Source organism: Pteropus vampyrus, unplaced genomic scaffold (genome assembly GCF_000151845.1).
Source record: "Pteropus vampyrus isolate Shadow unplaced genomic scaffold, Pvam_2.0 Scaffold70, whole genome shotgun sequence".
Lineage (NCBI taxonomy): Eukaryota > Metazoa > Chordata > Mammalia > Chiroptera > Pteropodidae > Pteropus > Pteropus vampyrus.
Window position 1 is genome coordinate 5,078,621 of NW_011888851.1, and position 15,684 is coordinate 5,094,304.

The window sequence follows — 15,684 nt, forward strand, 5'->3', positions numbered from 1 at the left end:
GATTTTAAGCCATCTAGTTTGTGGTAATTTGTTACATCAGCTCTAGGAAGCTAGTATGCCACCATTTTGACTGCAGCTGGATCCTAAATGATTGCAAAAGGACTACCAACTCAATTTCCCTTTTCATCCCCAAAGAAATAAGAAAAAAAAAGGTATTAGATTGAGTGAGTGTGTAATGTTATATTTTGGGTCATACGCATACCTTTATGTGTATCATTGCTAAAATCATTTCCCTACTTGACAAATGAGGACATCAAGGTTGAGAGAGTTTAACAAATTGGTGTCAAAAACTGTATAATAGTAACAGCTAACTTTTGAGTATTTACTATGTGTTAGACACCGTTCCAGACTCTTTATATGACTTTTTTTATTTCATCCTTACAACAAGACTATAAAGGTAGGTACTCAAAGATTTCCTTATTTCAAAAATGAAGAGGAACATGGTTCTATAGTGTAGCGGTTAGCACGTCTGCTTTATATGTAGAAAGTCCTGAGTTCACGCTCCAGTGGAGCCACAGTCCGTGGTCTATGGCCATGCCACCTTGAACAAGCCCGATGTCTGATCTCGGAAGCTAAGTAGGGTCAGGCCTGGTTAGTACTTGGATGGGAGACCACCTAGGAATACCAGGTGCTATAGGTGTAAATAATAATAATAATAATAAATTTAAAAATTTTTTTTAAAAAGAATATAAGTTGTACATACTCATGATACAAGCATTAGAGTCTAGAATGCTTAGGATAACCAAAAATGCAGTTTGCAAATTATATAAGATTTTTATAAAATATAAAAATATGACATAAAAATCACCTATGAATAAAGTTTTAACTGATGTTATTACATGAAAATTCCTTGTCACTTCTATGTAAAAATTTAATGGTGATTGATTTGGTCATCAGAGTTCACTCTTGCCTAGTGAAACAGAATTTCATTCTAAGAACTAGACTATAAGCCCCAGGAAGGTAGAGAGCTGGGGCTTACAGAGATGCAGTCACTCTTTCGTGTTCCCACTTACAGTTGTAGGCTGTGAGGCAGTCCATAGACACTTGTTGCTGATTTCTTCTCCTCACATAGTAACTACGTGTATCATGTATTATATTCCTGATAATTAGAGCAAATGCAAATACAATCTCTCTCCAGCCCTCCCTCCCTCTTTCTCTCTTTCACTATTTATGCTAATTTTTAAATTTCTCCTCGATTTTTGCTTATTGTTTTGTTTTTGCTTTAGGGACTTCAGGTGCTGAGGATTGAGTTGATTGTATTTCTTAGGTTAACATATATATTTTTTTGTTCTCATATATTATTACAAACTACATATTGTTTTATGTGGATGTATTTTTAACTTATGCAAATGATAATTATATATCTTAGTTTTGCCACCCAGTGAGTAAAATGAGTTTGGTTATTTCTTGTAGCTTCTGTTTCCCGGTTAATTAAAATTGGCTTTCCTTTTCCTCAGTGAAAGATTCCCAAATAGGAGAAATATATATATATATCTCCAGATAAAGAGGAAGTGTTACTTAACTGTTCCTAAGTGCTGAAGTTCCCATTAAAATATTACAAGAATCGTGTCTGCTTTGCAACAGCAGTAAAACATTACTCAAAGCACCACTTGTTAGAGTTAGAAAAAGGATCCTCATCAATTTTTTGTTTTTTAGATGTAGCTTAGGAGAATTTTTGCTTCTACATTCAGAAGTGAAACAAGCATATCTACGGACATGTTGCCTTGAACAAGCCGGATCCCATCTGATTTCGGAAGCTAAGCAGGGTCGGGCCTGGTCAGTACTTGGATGGGAAACCACCTAAGAAGACCAGGTGCTGTAGGCATAAATAATAATAAATTTTTTTAAAAATGAAGAAACTAAGGTACAGAGTGAAAATTAGGTGCCCAAAGTCTCTAGTACTTGTCAAAAACAGGATTTGAATCCAAGTGGTGTGATTCTAGATCATAGGTGCCTAAGAAATTTGCTATGCTGTATGTGGATATTGTGTGATCATCACTCCCACCATCCCTGCCTCATACCTGTGCACTTGCTAACTGCCTATTAGCATCTGAACATGCTACTTGGGACATTTCCAACAGGGAGTTTTCTTTAACTTTCTTACTGATGCTTCTAGTACACCAAAATAGCAGCAAAGTATGCTCATTTCCTCTGATTTAAGAGCTTAGCTTTACCAAAACACTTTTGATATACAAAGAAAGTCTGATGGTCAAAATATAGCATAATCTTCCACCATTTGTTCTGTTTGGATCTGAGTGAAACATCAGCAAAGCCACTCTGTTTTTGTGTTCTTTGTTTGATCACAGTCGATGCTTTCCTCATATACAGATAGGCAGTTCTGAAGAGAACCTTTCATTTGTCACAATTATGCAAACTGTAGCTTGTTAAATACTTTAGCTTGATAAATGCTCATTATCCCGGTACAAATGATTTTAGTGTTTTTGTTTTTGTTTTCCCCTTTGCCAGAATTGTATCAGTTTTTCCACACATGTTGGGCCATAGGCAGAGTGAAGGCCCAAAGGAACTTGTGATATGATAGGGGTGAGAGACTTCAGTTGCCTTTAAATGTCAAACCATATCCTTCCTGCATAATAAAAAATGTCAGTGTCTATTACTTTCTACTTCTTGGCATATATCTTGTACAAATCTCAAGTTTCATATGATGTGTTTTCTAGGTGGAAAGTTTTTTTAAAGACCTTACATTTTTCCATATTTACTTTTTAATTAGTAATTCAAATATATTACTAATATATGTTAGTAATTCAAATTACATAAATGATAGGCCAAAGTGAACAAAATATTAAAACAAATTACAAGCCTAACTGTCTTCTCCAGTCTTCGTAATTACTACAAATACTGCTGTGGACCAGTGATCCAAGCAGAGTAAATCACAGTCTCTTTCTTGTGTGTTTCTCTCCTGGGAATAGACAGCTGGATCAGAAAGGTAGGCCTATGATCTAAGATCATCCAATCTGATTTCTGCTGTTCGAGTTTTGGAAATATATCTTAAAAAGCATTAATTTCCCTCTGTATGACAGAAAATGAAACTGGGTAAATATTAGAGCTATTGGTGTACTTGCTACTGAGGAGCAGGCAAAGTGGCTTGGTAATGAGAGGTAAATGAGACATACATCCAGAGAAAAAGAAAATCCAAGGAGCAGTAAAAGAATTTTTTCATGTGTTCCCCCAGTGTTCCTCCAGTCTATTGTTGACTCTACTAGTTATCAATTGTTGGGTAACAAATTAACTGAAAACTAAATGCCTTAAACAACAGCATTTAGCATCCCATGATTTCTGTGGGGCAGGGATCCAAAAACATCTTAAACTGGATCTTCTGTGTCTAAGTCCCTCACAATATTACAGTAAAGGTGCTGACTAAGGCTGTGATTTCATCTGAAGTCTCGACTCAAAAAGAATGTTCTTCCAAGCTCTCACATGGTTGTTGTCAGGATTCAATTGTGAACTGTTACATTAAGAGCCTCAGTTTGTCTTTAGCTGTTGGCCAGAGGCTTCTTCACAGGGCAGCTTATAACATGGCATCTGCCTTCATAAGAGTGGAAAGAGAAAGAACAAGATGGAAGCCACAGTCTTTTATAACTTAATCTTGAAAGAGACATCCCATCATTTTTTCTGTGTTCTATTTGTTAGAAGTCACTACATCCAGTTGACACTCATGGGGAGGGGATTATGTATGGTATAAATACCAGAAATCAAAGATCACCGAAAGCCATTTTAAAAGTAGCCTAATATGCTGACATCTTAGCCCTTACATATTGTGAAATAACCTAAATATTCCTGAAATAAATCTTAATTTTTGCTTAAACTAGCCAAAATTGGTTTTTATTATTTATAGCTAAAACTTCTTACATACTATTCCATAGTTTAATAAAATCCACATTAAGAATCAAGAAATAATTGTATTATGAGAAAATTTATTACTACATTTCTAAGTTTCCTTCACACACACACATACCCCTAACAGACTATTTAATAGTGCTAAAGGTTGAGGAGACATGAGAAACGAAGTAGTAAGGACTTTTACCAATAGGAAAATCAATATTAAAAAAAATCTCTGAAATCTTCAGATAGTCAGTGGCTATATAATGATAAATGGCCTTTCGTGTTCTTTATTTTTTTACCCCTAAATGCTACTGTGAAAAAAATTTATTTTTCTGTGCTTTTGTTTTTTCAAATATCTTAGTTTTTCCCTTATCATATTGTAAAGTGGAAAGGCACACAAAAAAGTTGTATGACATTATGACTAGTCTGAATATTTCTCTCTGCTTCAGATTCTGAGATATATTTTTAATGGTCATTATAATAACTGAAGAAAAAAAAAAACATAGTGAAAACCCCTTAATTTGGGTTACTATATTAACCTGTAGGAAGTGGAATAGCTTTTCAAAAAAAGCCTTCAGCAGAAAGTCCCCTCCCCGGTTGTTCCTTCAAACATTAACCTCAAGCATTTACTTCCTTCCATATTATTTATATATTTAACCTCAAAGTTTCTCTAAGAAGTAACAAGCAGAGATAAGAGAGAGCACAAATACCAGCCATCTGTAGACCAGACCTGACAGGCTTCAGGGTGGAGATGAAAACCTCTCATTTCATAGAACTAAAAAGGGGCTATTGTATACACCAGAATCTGGGCTGCTACTCCTCTGGGTCTCACCACTCAATCCAAAATTCTATAAATATGCACTTCAACCACATAAACATTTTCTTTTCAGTTTCTGGATTGCAGTTTATCTTTGCTGTGCAGAATCAATTTAGCTTTGAACAGAAAAAAATTGCAAAAAAAAAAAAAATCAAAAAAGCAGGTTTAAAAAGCCAAGAGACATAATGGGTGTAATTTCCCAAACATGCCAGGACAGGACCACGTGTTGCATTTTATTTAAGAAAACAAAGAAATCCCCAAAGGATTACTTTAAATTTGTTTCTCATTTTAGTAAAGATTTCTTGTTTTGATTGGTTCTGTCAATTGAAATAAACCCTGCAGGATACAATGATGTTATAAACCACATCCAAAAGAACTCTCAATTAGATTTGGTACCACCCTAAGGTGATGAGAGAGACAGGGGAATATGGTAAATGTAGATCACCTTTCCCAGGTGCCTCCTCTGGATTTTTACAGTTAAAAAAACAGGGAGGTAAAAAAGAAAATGAAAAAAGGCTTACACAAGTTGTTTTTTTTTTTTTCCATTAAATATAGCATACATTTTTTCCCCCCATTTTTCCTCAGTTGACAAGCCTCCCAAATTCTTCATACCACCAGCATAAGTAAAAAGTTCTTCTTACTACCAGCCATCTTCTACACTGCTGGTTTCACATACATCATAATTGCTGATTGGGGCCCAGCTGTCCAATCCTGCTGATTTTTTCCCGCAGTGGCTCTATCACCTGGTCTTGACTGGCACATATCATCTATTATCTTCAAGTATGTGATGCTCTGCCTCACCAATAACACCAGATGGGCCAGTAAATCTCAGTTTTGACTATACATTAGAATTAACTAGAAAAACATTAGAAAATAAAGTCCTCGTTTCCAGGCTGCCCCCTGGACCAATTGCATCAGAATCTCCAGTGGCGAGATTCAGGCACTGATATTTTTTAAAGTTCCCCAGTGACTATAACATGTAGCCAAACCTGAAAACCACTGCTAGATTCCATTTTGATATATTAACTAAGATCTTAACTGATGAATAGATAGGGCACTTGATTAAGAAATAATATTATATTAATTATACCTCACTAAGAAAATTTTAAAGTTAAAAAATAAATAAAAAGTTTAAAAAAAAAAGTGAATTTTTCCTTGGAAACACAATGACCACTGTCTAATTTAAGGGAGTAACACAAACTTATTGGATCTTCATTATTATCCTTAAGAAAACGTATTTCAAAAAATTCTACAAATTATAGAAGATATGCTCTCTTCTCTTATGAAAATATATCTCAACAGGTTAGTTGGAGGAAAAAAAGAATGGTGCTGCTTTTGATAAACTACCAAAAGAGAACATTATCAGAAAAGTATCAATTTATAACTAGGGCAAAAATACTAATAATATATCACAAGTGTGAAAAACCATCTTTTCACCATTAAGTTGACCCTGACAAAGCAGTAATAGAGTATTGAAGTCTGGAAAAAATCCTTTAAGATGTGCATTCATGTCATTCTATGCCTAAAGAAACCCAGTGCCAGAGATAAGTGATCAGTGTAATGTTATATTGTTCTTGAGGGGTGTTATAAAAACCACCTATCTCCTCACTCCTAGTCCAGGGGGTGTGTTTTTAATGTGTGCAAAAGTGTTTCATTTCGAATCTGACAAATAGTAAATGCTCAATAAATTGTAGTGATCAATAGAAGTAATGGTGGTGGTAATGATTGTACTGGTAATAATAATGTCTACAAAGCTTTAGTCTGTATTATGATTACTGCCTTAAAATATTTCACAAATAAAAACAACTGTTTCTTTTGTTGACATTCCACTTATTTGAAACATGGGAAATTTCAGAGCAAAATAATAAAAGAGGAGTAAAAAAGGCTTTCGTTAGAGCTGTGATGAAAACTTAAAATAACCTTTAACTACTTAATGGAACATCAGTTGAACATTTTATGTAATTAATTATAAAATATATATAACTTGATCTGATTTTATCTTTAGAAAATCCTGGAGTACCATGTATATGATGAAAATACTTTATATATCTAACATATATATATTAAGAAGTTGAAAGTACTTTCATGTGTTACTTAATTTAATTCTCACATGTAGTCAGGCTATATAGATACAATTACCCCTTCCTTACAATTAATAACATAAACTTAGGACCTAGCCAAAGTGGCTCAACTAATAAGTGGTGAGGCTAATACTTCATTGCAGGTTTTTTACCTTTGAGTCTTTCATTAGGTTACATACTTGTACTATGTCAGTGTAGCCTTTTGAATAATTGACTTTACAGAGCTCCAGTGTAATGCTGTGTCCTTGGCTTTCATTGAGTAAAATTTGAAATATTTCTATTTGAAAATTTGTTTTTAAAAATATAGTACCTCATTATGTTGCTCAGTATTTCTTATTTAAAGGCTTTGGAGACAAAGTAATCTCATCCAGAGTCAGGAAATTCAGAGTCAGGAAATTCAGTCAGGAAAGTATCTATACCACCCGACAAGCTGAGATTTCTTTTCCTTAGATTATGAGAGTTACATGATCCATTTAGTGTCTCTCTTTGCCTTGGCTACTAGGAAACTCAAAGCATAGTTTTATACTTGCTCATTCTAGCTTTTCTCAGTCCAGGTTTTTATGATACATGTTTTCCTCTCCAAGACTACCACCCTTTTCATACATGACCTTTGCTTTTTAATATTTGTCTCTGATTTGATTTTATTATGCTGTAATTCTGATAGACATCTGTAGTGTTCAACTACTTAAAGGCTATTTCTCCCCTTTGTGCTAATAGAACCTCAATACTTGTCGGTTACTTTCTTCTCCCCATTCTCAGGGCATGTGGTTTAGAAGGAATTAATACTAATCTTTTAGAGCCAAGGATGGAAACATGCCCCAGGCCAGGCCAGTCAGTGTTCTCTGTTCCTCTGGCCACAGTAATTGGATCAAAAGTGAGTCCATGACATGACACAAGTCAGTCCTATCAAAGCACATTCAAATGCTTTTACTAGCAAGACTGTGAAGGGAGAGTTAAGTTTTCACTAGAATGGCCAGAAAGATGGATACAAAATTAGGGCTTCTGGCTATCATCTGGCCTTACAGGAAAAAATATCTGAGAATGGAGCCAATCTAAAGAAAAGTAGATCTGAGATTTGAAGGTATAGACTGAGGCCTGTTGACTCTGGATCTAGTTGTGTTAGATGTGGGCTCTACCTCAGGACTTCAACTGGATGGGCTTAAATTCCCTTTTGTATTTAAGCCATGGTTGTTGAGGTTTTCTGGACCTTAAAATCCAATGTGGGTTGACAAATTTAGTGATTTATATTTACACAATAAGTTCAATTTGAAAGTAGAAAGGATGTAAATTGAAATAAATATACACTTCATGCAGGTTTTTATCCTTAATACCACAGTTAATCAAGTATTTGATTATCTGGTGGTTATTTTGCTCATCCACCCTTCTTTCACAGGACTAAAATATAATAGCATTACAATACATCTTTGTTTTGTTTTGTTTTGTTTTTCTGATTGTGTACGACATAGCAAAATGTGCTTACTTTTTTCCGTTTGGTAATAAATCTGAACCCATTGTCAATAAAGTAATTTTAAATTTCAAATAAATGAATTCAATGAACACTGTATGTACCCTTTTCAAATGAAGATGTTTCAGCTCCTACAGCTCCAAGATGCTCAAGTTAGGTTCAAAAGGCTCTTCTGGGCTGGTTATGTCAGTGTTTGAGCTACCTGCTGACTTATTTAGGTCCAGATATTTTTAATTTCATTACCAGTAATGTCAAATGCATAAACTACTCCTGTTTACCTTTATTTGTTCTATTGTGGAATGTTACTAATTTCTATTATTCGAATTTAGTGCTTCAGGATTGGGCATAACCTCTTGTCAAAGGTTTAAAGTATGGCTTAAAATCTTATACGCATGAGACTTTAGTGTGTGTGTGTGTGTGTGTGTGTGTGTGTGTGTGTGTGTGTGTGTGGAATCAGTTTTATTTCTTTTAGTTCTACCTCTTGTTATGAAAAGAATGTTTATGTGCTCCAAAAATTCATATATTGAAGCCCTAACACTTAATATGATAATATTTGAAGACGTAGCTTTGGGGAGGTAATTGAGGGTTAGGTCATGAGGATAAAACTCTTATGATAGAATTAGTGGCCTTACAAAAAAAGGAAGAAAGAAGGAGATAGCTTACTCTCTGCCACATAAGGACACATGAAAGTGGCTGTTTGCAAATCTGGAAGAGAACTCTCACCAGCTGTATCTTAATCTTTAACTTCCCCGTCTCCAGAACCGTAAGAAATAAATTTCTGTTTTTTAAGTCAGGGGTCCCTAACCCCTGGGTCATGGACCGGTACTGGGTCATGGCCTGTTAGGAACTGGGACACACAGCAGGAAGTAAGCAGTGGGCAAGCAAGTGGAACTTCATCTGTATTTGCAGCCACTCCCCAGAACTAACATCACCACCTCAGCTCCATCTCAGATCATCAGGTATTAGATTTTCACAGAAGCACTGGAACCCCAAAAGGTTGGGGACCGCTGGTTTAAGCTACCCAGGCTATGGCACTTAGTCATGGCGAGCTCGAGCTGACTAAGATAACTCCTATGGAAGTTTCTAGTCTTTCTGGCCTAATTGCAGAGTCTGTTTTTTTTTATATGCTAAATATAATGGTTTAGGAAAAAGCCTCCTAAAATTGAGAATAAATAACCAAACTTTGAGGTTATATTTTGTTCCCATGATAGAATGAAGATTTTCCATTAAAAGGCAAACCTTCTCTTTCAAAAGTTTAAACAGAGAGTTCTTTAAAAAGATTATATCAGCTTAAATATAGGTTGCTGGAGATCTGAAAATATAAGAAAAGTTTTTGGCTTTTATCCCATAGCATTTTTATTTGAGGGTGAATTGGATTCATTTTAATTTCTGCACAACTGGAAAGTTTCCTCCTTATTTTTCTCCCTTTTACTGACAGGCAAAATAGCACATGTAGTTTGTTACTTTCATTAGTGTTATTTTCCTCCTTTACATTATCTATTTTTCTCTGAAGGCAGTGTTGTTTGGTGAAAAAAAACACTGGTTTCAGAATTTAAAGATCTGTTTTAGGCCTGTCTAATTAGCTGAGAGAGTTTGAGCAAACCATTTAATTTTTCCTGTTTTTCTATCAGTAAAATAAGAACATTAATAGCTGACAAATTTAGCTCATGTGATTTTGTAAGGATTACATGAGTAATTCTGGCAACTATAATTTTACTCAACAAACTAACAAAGATTATTAAGTGTCTACCATGTGCCATGTACTGGGCAGACCTCTGGGAGTAGAATGATAAAAATAGAAGTTTTAAAAATTATTTTAAATAACATTGCTTTGGTCAAGAATCTCATAGATTGATAGAGAAAGCAGACAAACACAGAATTGTGAAGATGTAATGTGCTCTCAGAGTACTTTGCCTTTCTAGCTTTATCAAGGCTTATAACTCTGTTATCATCTATGTTCTTCTACTTCTTCTTTTAACGTCTCTTCTCCTTACAAGGTTATGGACTCCATGAGGGCATTGTCTGTTTTGCTAACCACTCTGTCCATAGTGCCCTCAGCATGATTATTTAGGAACTGGGAGGAAAAAAAAAAAAATCTGGAGAAGCCACTTGAGAAATTCAGTGTGATATTATTCCTAAAGTCAGTCAACACTAAATGACATTCTCAGTTTAATTCCAAAAAGAGAGAAAACCCCTGACCTTCTATTTTTTGCACAAATTGAGAGCTTTCCTTTTTATAATTCTTTGCAAATCAGTTAACTATATATAATTTCTATCACTGGACCCAATTTTTTTCTGGACCCTGATACTACATGAGCAAATAGTCAGGTATCAGTTTTCATCCTCTCAGACTAAATTACATTAAACCATCAACAATAATGAAAAAGAAAAAGCAAAAGGGTGCTTCGTCGAAGTAATAGCCTTAAGTATTTCATGGTTAGCCTCTTTTCACACATTCTGGTTTTAAGCTGCAGCTGTGCCCGGGTTGTCCTTGCAGTAAATATATCACCAGGGCGCGTAATCTTGTTCTGTAACCTCCTGCAAATCCCAGGGATGTGCAGAATTCATCAACTCCAAGGTACATGAGGCTGGAGTTTGAAGAGAAAATCCTCTTCCTCTTACAATTCCAAACATATTAAAGAAATGCCCTTAGCAGGGATTTTTACTGATAGGTCCCCTTTGCCTTAGTGATGTGGATATTGTTTAATTCTTTTGCCAAGAAGAGCTTATGGAAACTAAGATCCTGAAGGAACTCTGCATTTTGACTAGTATCTGCCATTAATTTATTCTGTTTTCTAAAGGCTGATCCTCAGAAAAGAAATGCATTGAAATTATAATTGAAAACAGTTAATTCTGGTTAGATTGAGATTGCATTTTTAAAAGATGTGCATTTATGGTTTACACTGTGTCCTACAATTTAGAAAACAGAATCGAGAAAATGTTCGTAATTTGGAAAAATTTCAGAGATTCTTTAAGTTTGTTTATTTTTACTTTCCGGAATTAAGGAAAGGTTGAGGAAGTGTGCTGATATGAACAGGCCCTTTGGCTCTGAAAATCAGCTCAATAGTAAATAGCTGAGATTTTCTAGCTATTCTGACCTTATTTGAGATTATACTGCTTTGTCAGGTCAGAACTTGTGTGAGAGAACCAAGAATCTACTTTCCACTTAAAGATTAGATGGGCAAGAGTCAGAATGTCTGCTTTCACAGGACACAATCTGTTCTCAACTGTAGCATTACTCTTGTTCAGTTTTCTAAGAGATCTCAGAATGATTCTGATGTGTAGGAAAGAAGCCATTATCTTATTATTTCTCCCCAAGCAGCAGATGCCTCTATGATAATAAGAAAATAAGAATATTATTGTATTTTCCTAATTGCATCAACTTACTACCCTCACGTCTGGTATTTTTCAAAGCCCATTAAAGGCTAGAATCCATGGTTTTCTTAAAAGTCCTCTCCCTTTCTCCAAAAACACAAAAGAAAAGATTTTACTATTTTGTACACTGCAATAATGTCCCAAAAGTTTCAAACAATCATTTACTATTGAAGAATAACCTAATTTCATTACATTATAACTTTCCTTAAGAGTAATTTATGCTGTCTATGAGAGAGAGAGAGAGAGAGAAAGGGAGAGAGAGAGAGAGAGACAGATGGGAAAATTACTAAAATCTCTCAACTGTCTAAGTTTGTTGGGGTAATTTGATCTTTTTCTCTGGGGCACACAGGAAATAGTATTTACTGAGACTAATGTTATCAAGATGGTAGAAATTCACCCTTGATATATATACAGGCTTTGAAATGCTGAAGAAGTAGATGTAAATAGGTAATGCTTACCTTTGTTACTCAGTTACAGAGGAAAAGATGTACTACGTGTTCTCTGTCTGCTTCCCTTCTAACCCTCCTTTCTCAGCACTTATACCTGCCACACAAAGTATATTCTAAATTTATAATCGAATTACAGAAAGTCGGAGAACACAACCACCAAAGTAAACTGTTTTCTATAAGTCACATTTGTGATTTGCAAAGAAATGCTTGAAGAGCATTGCTAAAACTATAATTTTTAAATGACAGCTAGCCACAGAAAGTATTTGATTTAGGTGTAACACATCTAACCCCAAACCATATACCTGACGTGTTTGACTTGATTATCTTTTTTGCACAGATCCATCTTCTTTTATACTCAAGTCTTAATTTATATAAGGAGAATTGGGATAATTAAAGTAATTTCAATGGAAGAGTTCTGAACATGACTACAAACTGATATTACCTTTTAGTTCACTTTAAAAGCAATTGAATACGTTCAGAAATGTTGGTAAGAATTCAGTTCACCATATGTCCACTTAATGATTATTTGGAAACAACAAGGAATAGACCTCCCACAGACAGCTCTCTTTATTACCAGATTTCTTCGAAGCATGGGCTTAGAGTACAATACATTTTGAGCTTGAGAATGGGTAAAAAGCTGGCCCCACGTAGACTGGTAAATGAATTTAAATGGTCCCTTGAATGATTATCCAGAAAGACCTTTGTACAATATATACAATTAATTTCAGCCTTTTTATTCCTTTATATTAGAAGACATTATCACTCAATATTAGAAAATGTGAAGTGCAAGGGTCATAATGGAAGAGAAGAAGTGAGGGAATCTATCATGTAAAAATTTGTACAGCACCAACAAATACTGACTCTGGTGAGAAAAGATCTGGGTTAAATTTGAAAAATTATTTTTTAAGTTTCAGTTAGAAATAAGTTCCTTATTTCTAACATTGTGATATAATAACTATTTCTCTTGGTTTGTGTGAGAATTAGAATAGATGATATGTAAATATAGGTGATTTATAAAACAAAGCATAACATAAATGGGACATATTATATTATTTGAATTACATAACAGAAAAGGTCTGGGGCATCAATATATATTGTAAAATAGGTAATATTTATGGACCAGAACTTGTTCATGCTGATTTGCACTGGCTCATAAGAGCTGATGGTTAAATTTTCAGAAATTATGTGAGCCAGTTGACATCATGTTGGCAGTTTGAAATGGGGCTATTTACACCATGAAAATGGGCAAGTACTACAATCAGTGTTTGTTCCCTTCCCCCCCGCTCCCCGACCCCTCCTGAGACCTAGTTTACCAGTACATCACTGGAAACTCATTCTGTAGATATAGGTATAATTCTAGCAATCTATTGCTATTTAACAATACCACTCCTATATTTAGCAATTTAATACAACAGCTACCACTTATTATATCTCAACAACTACCATTTGTTTTATTCTGTGCAGTGACTAGTCTTGATGTGTTACCTACACAACTGGCCAAATATATCAGACTATTGAAGATTTACTGAAAATAGAATGTAAAAAAATTCTACATATTCTCTAAAACACAATGGATTCTTAAAAGGGTATCAAGTGTTTTGAATAATAAAAGGAAGCTAATAATAAACCTAATCAGGAATTGTTTGAGTGGCTAAGTAATTCAAGTTTGTAAGGTTACAAAAAGCAGTCTCACAGGCATCTTGATATAGAAAAAGAAATAGAGCTGGGTTAGAGACTGGAGTGTTATACCACAAGCAAATGAAGGAAGGCCCTACTGGTGAGGACACATCACAGGAAGAGCACAGTACATGGGATGTGTGTCAGTGATGATACTTCCAGCTTCAGAAAACAGAAAACCTAATTAAATTAGATTTCTTATATCACAAAATAAGAATTCTTGAGTTTGGTGGTTGCAGGGTTGCTTAATTTAGTAGCTCAATCACGTCACCTGTTATAGGCCTCCTTCTTTATTTTTTTCTCTGGACGTTACCTTCACAGTTGGTGGCAATATATTGCGTTGCCCAAATCCAAACATCAAATCTTCATATGACAAAGTCTAAGGGCAGAACAGAAGATCAAGTGAGAGTGAAGAGAGGAGAAGTGCTGGCCCTGTTTTCCACATCTCTCTCTTTTTATTCAGGGAGAAAGTATTTCCCAGATGCTACTTACAAGATTTCTTCTTATTTCATTGATCAGAACTGGGTTCCATGACCATGCTTCAACCATTCACCAGCAAAAGGGAATGGATTAACCATAGTCCAGTTGAGCCAATTCCCTGGAACTCTGGGGAAGACTGTCTTTTTTGCACATGTCATTATTTGATATCTGAACAAAATTGGAGTTGTACTGGCAAAAAAGTAGGGGGATATGGCTACTGAGGGCAAGGGCAACAGACAGTATCTGCCAGGTTGATTCTTGAAGTGGCATCATGGTTCTGTGGAATTGATCCATCTAAAGTAATGTCTCTTTACAAGTTAGAAGTGCAAGAACATGGTGCACCGAAGAGCTGGGTGTAGGGCCCAATATAAATAGGCTGAGTTTCTGAGGAGTGTCAGATGAGAAATGAACAGTAGCAGAGAGTAACTTAGATTTATTGAGGATTTACTGCCAAGCACCATGCTAGGCACTCCTTTTTTCAACATCATACTTAATATTCAGAAAGGAAGATAGAATTATCTCTGTTGTAGGGATGAGGATCAGAAAGAAAACCATTAAGAGGTAGTGAAGCTGGGAAATAAAACTCATGTCTTTATAACTCCAAGGACAATCTGGCTCAACACCGTGTTAATGAGAACTATTTCATGCTCCGCCTTATGCTAGATACTCATTTTGCCCCATTTATCTCTCCAACATTCTCGCTCTTTCAACCACCCCCACACCGCTGTTGAAAGGGAGGAAGGCGGTGAGCAATAACAGCCAAAATCCTCCAAATTTTCTAATGTACTCTATACCAATCCACTGTCTCAAAGTTTTGTACTGAGGGAATAATGAGAAAAGCAAAAAACAATCATACAAATAATGGTGATAGTACATTGCAGTCCTTTATTTAATGTCACCGACCTCATCAATTTGACCAATTTAAGGCAAACTGATGGTTGTATGCATCAATATCAAGGGTGACTACACCGAATACTCAGATTAAAACTCAAATTGGTTTTGAAATTCAGAATTATTTTGATATTGGATATTTTCACGGTTAATGGCACCGAGAGACCTCACTGCATAAATGCTTTGACCTCAGAAATTTGGTGAGATATAGAAGGAGATTACCTGCATGTCCTGATTCTTTTGAGCTGTCTGATAGAAAAGGTAGATGGATGATTGACCTCTACTAGAAAGGACATTTCAGCAAGAAAATAGTCATTAGATTCTTTGTATAGCTTTCTCAACTAGGCATCTGAGTTTATCAAAGATTATTATGTTTTCTTCTGAATCTTCAGGAGGCCACTGTATAAAGTCTTCTCTCTTTGGGATACATTTCAAGAGGAGCTTATTTTAGGAGGCTTTCCTGGGAAGTGAAGGTAGCCAGGGGTCAATTTTGGCAGGATATTTTCAGCCCATAGATGAAGTTGTTTATGGGCCCACAAACACATTCCCTTCTGTTAAATTAGAGTGCAACAAACTTACATCACTCCCCATAACATTTTCTAACGTATA

The 15,684-nt window shown here is 35.3% G+C and overlaps 2 pseudogenes; both read left to right on the forward strand.

The window, feature by feature from the left end:
- Window positions 1–524: 524 nt before the first annotated feature.
- LOC111740968 lies at window positions 525–640 on the forward strand (annotated as a pseudogene).
- A 1,066-nt stretch (window positions 641–1,706) lies between these two features.
- Window positions 1,707–1,825, forward strand: LOC111740959 (annotated as a pseudogene).
- The last annotated feature ends 13,859 nt before the right edge of the window (window positions 1,826–15,684 follow it).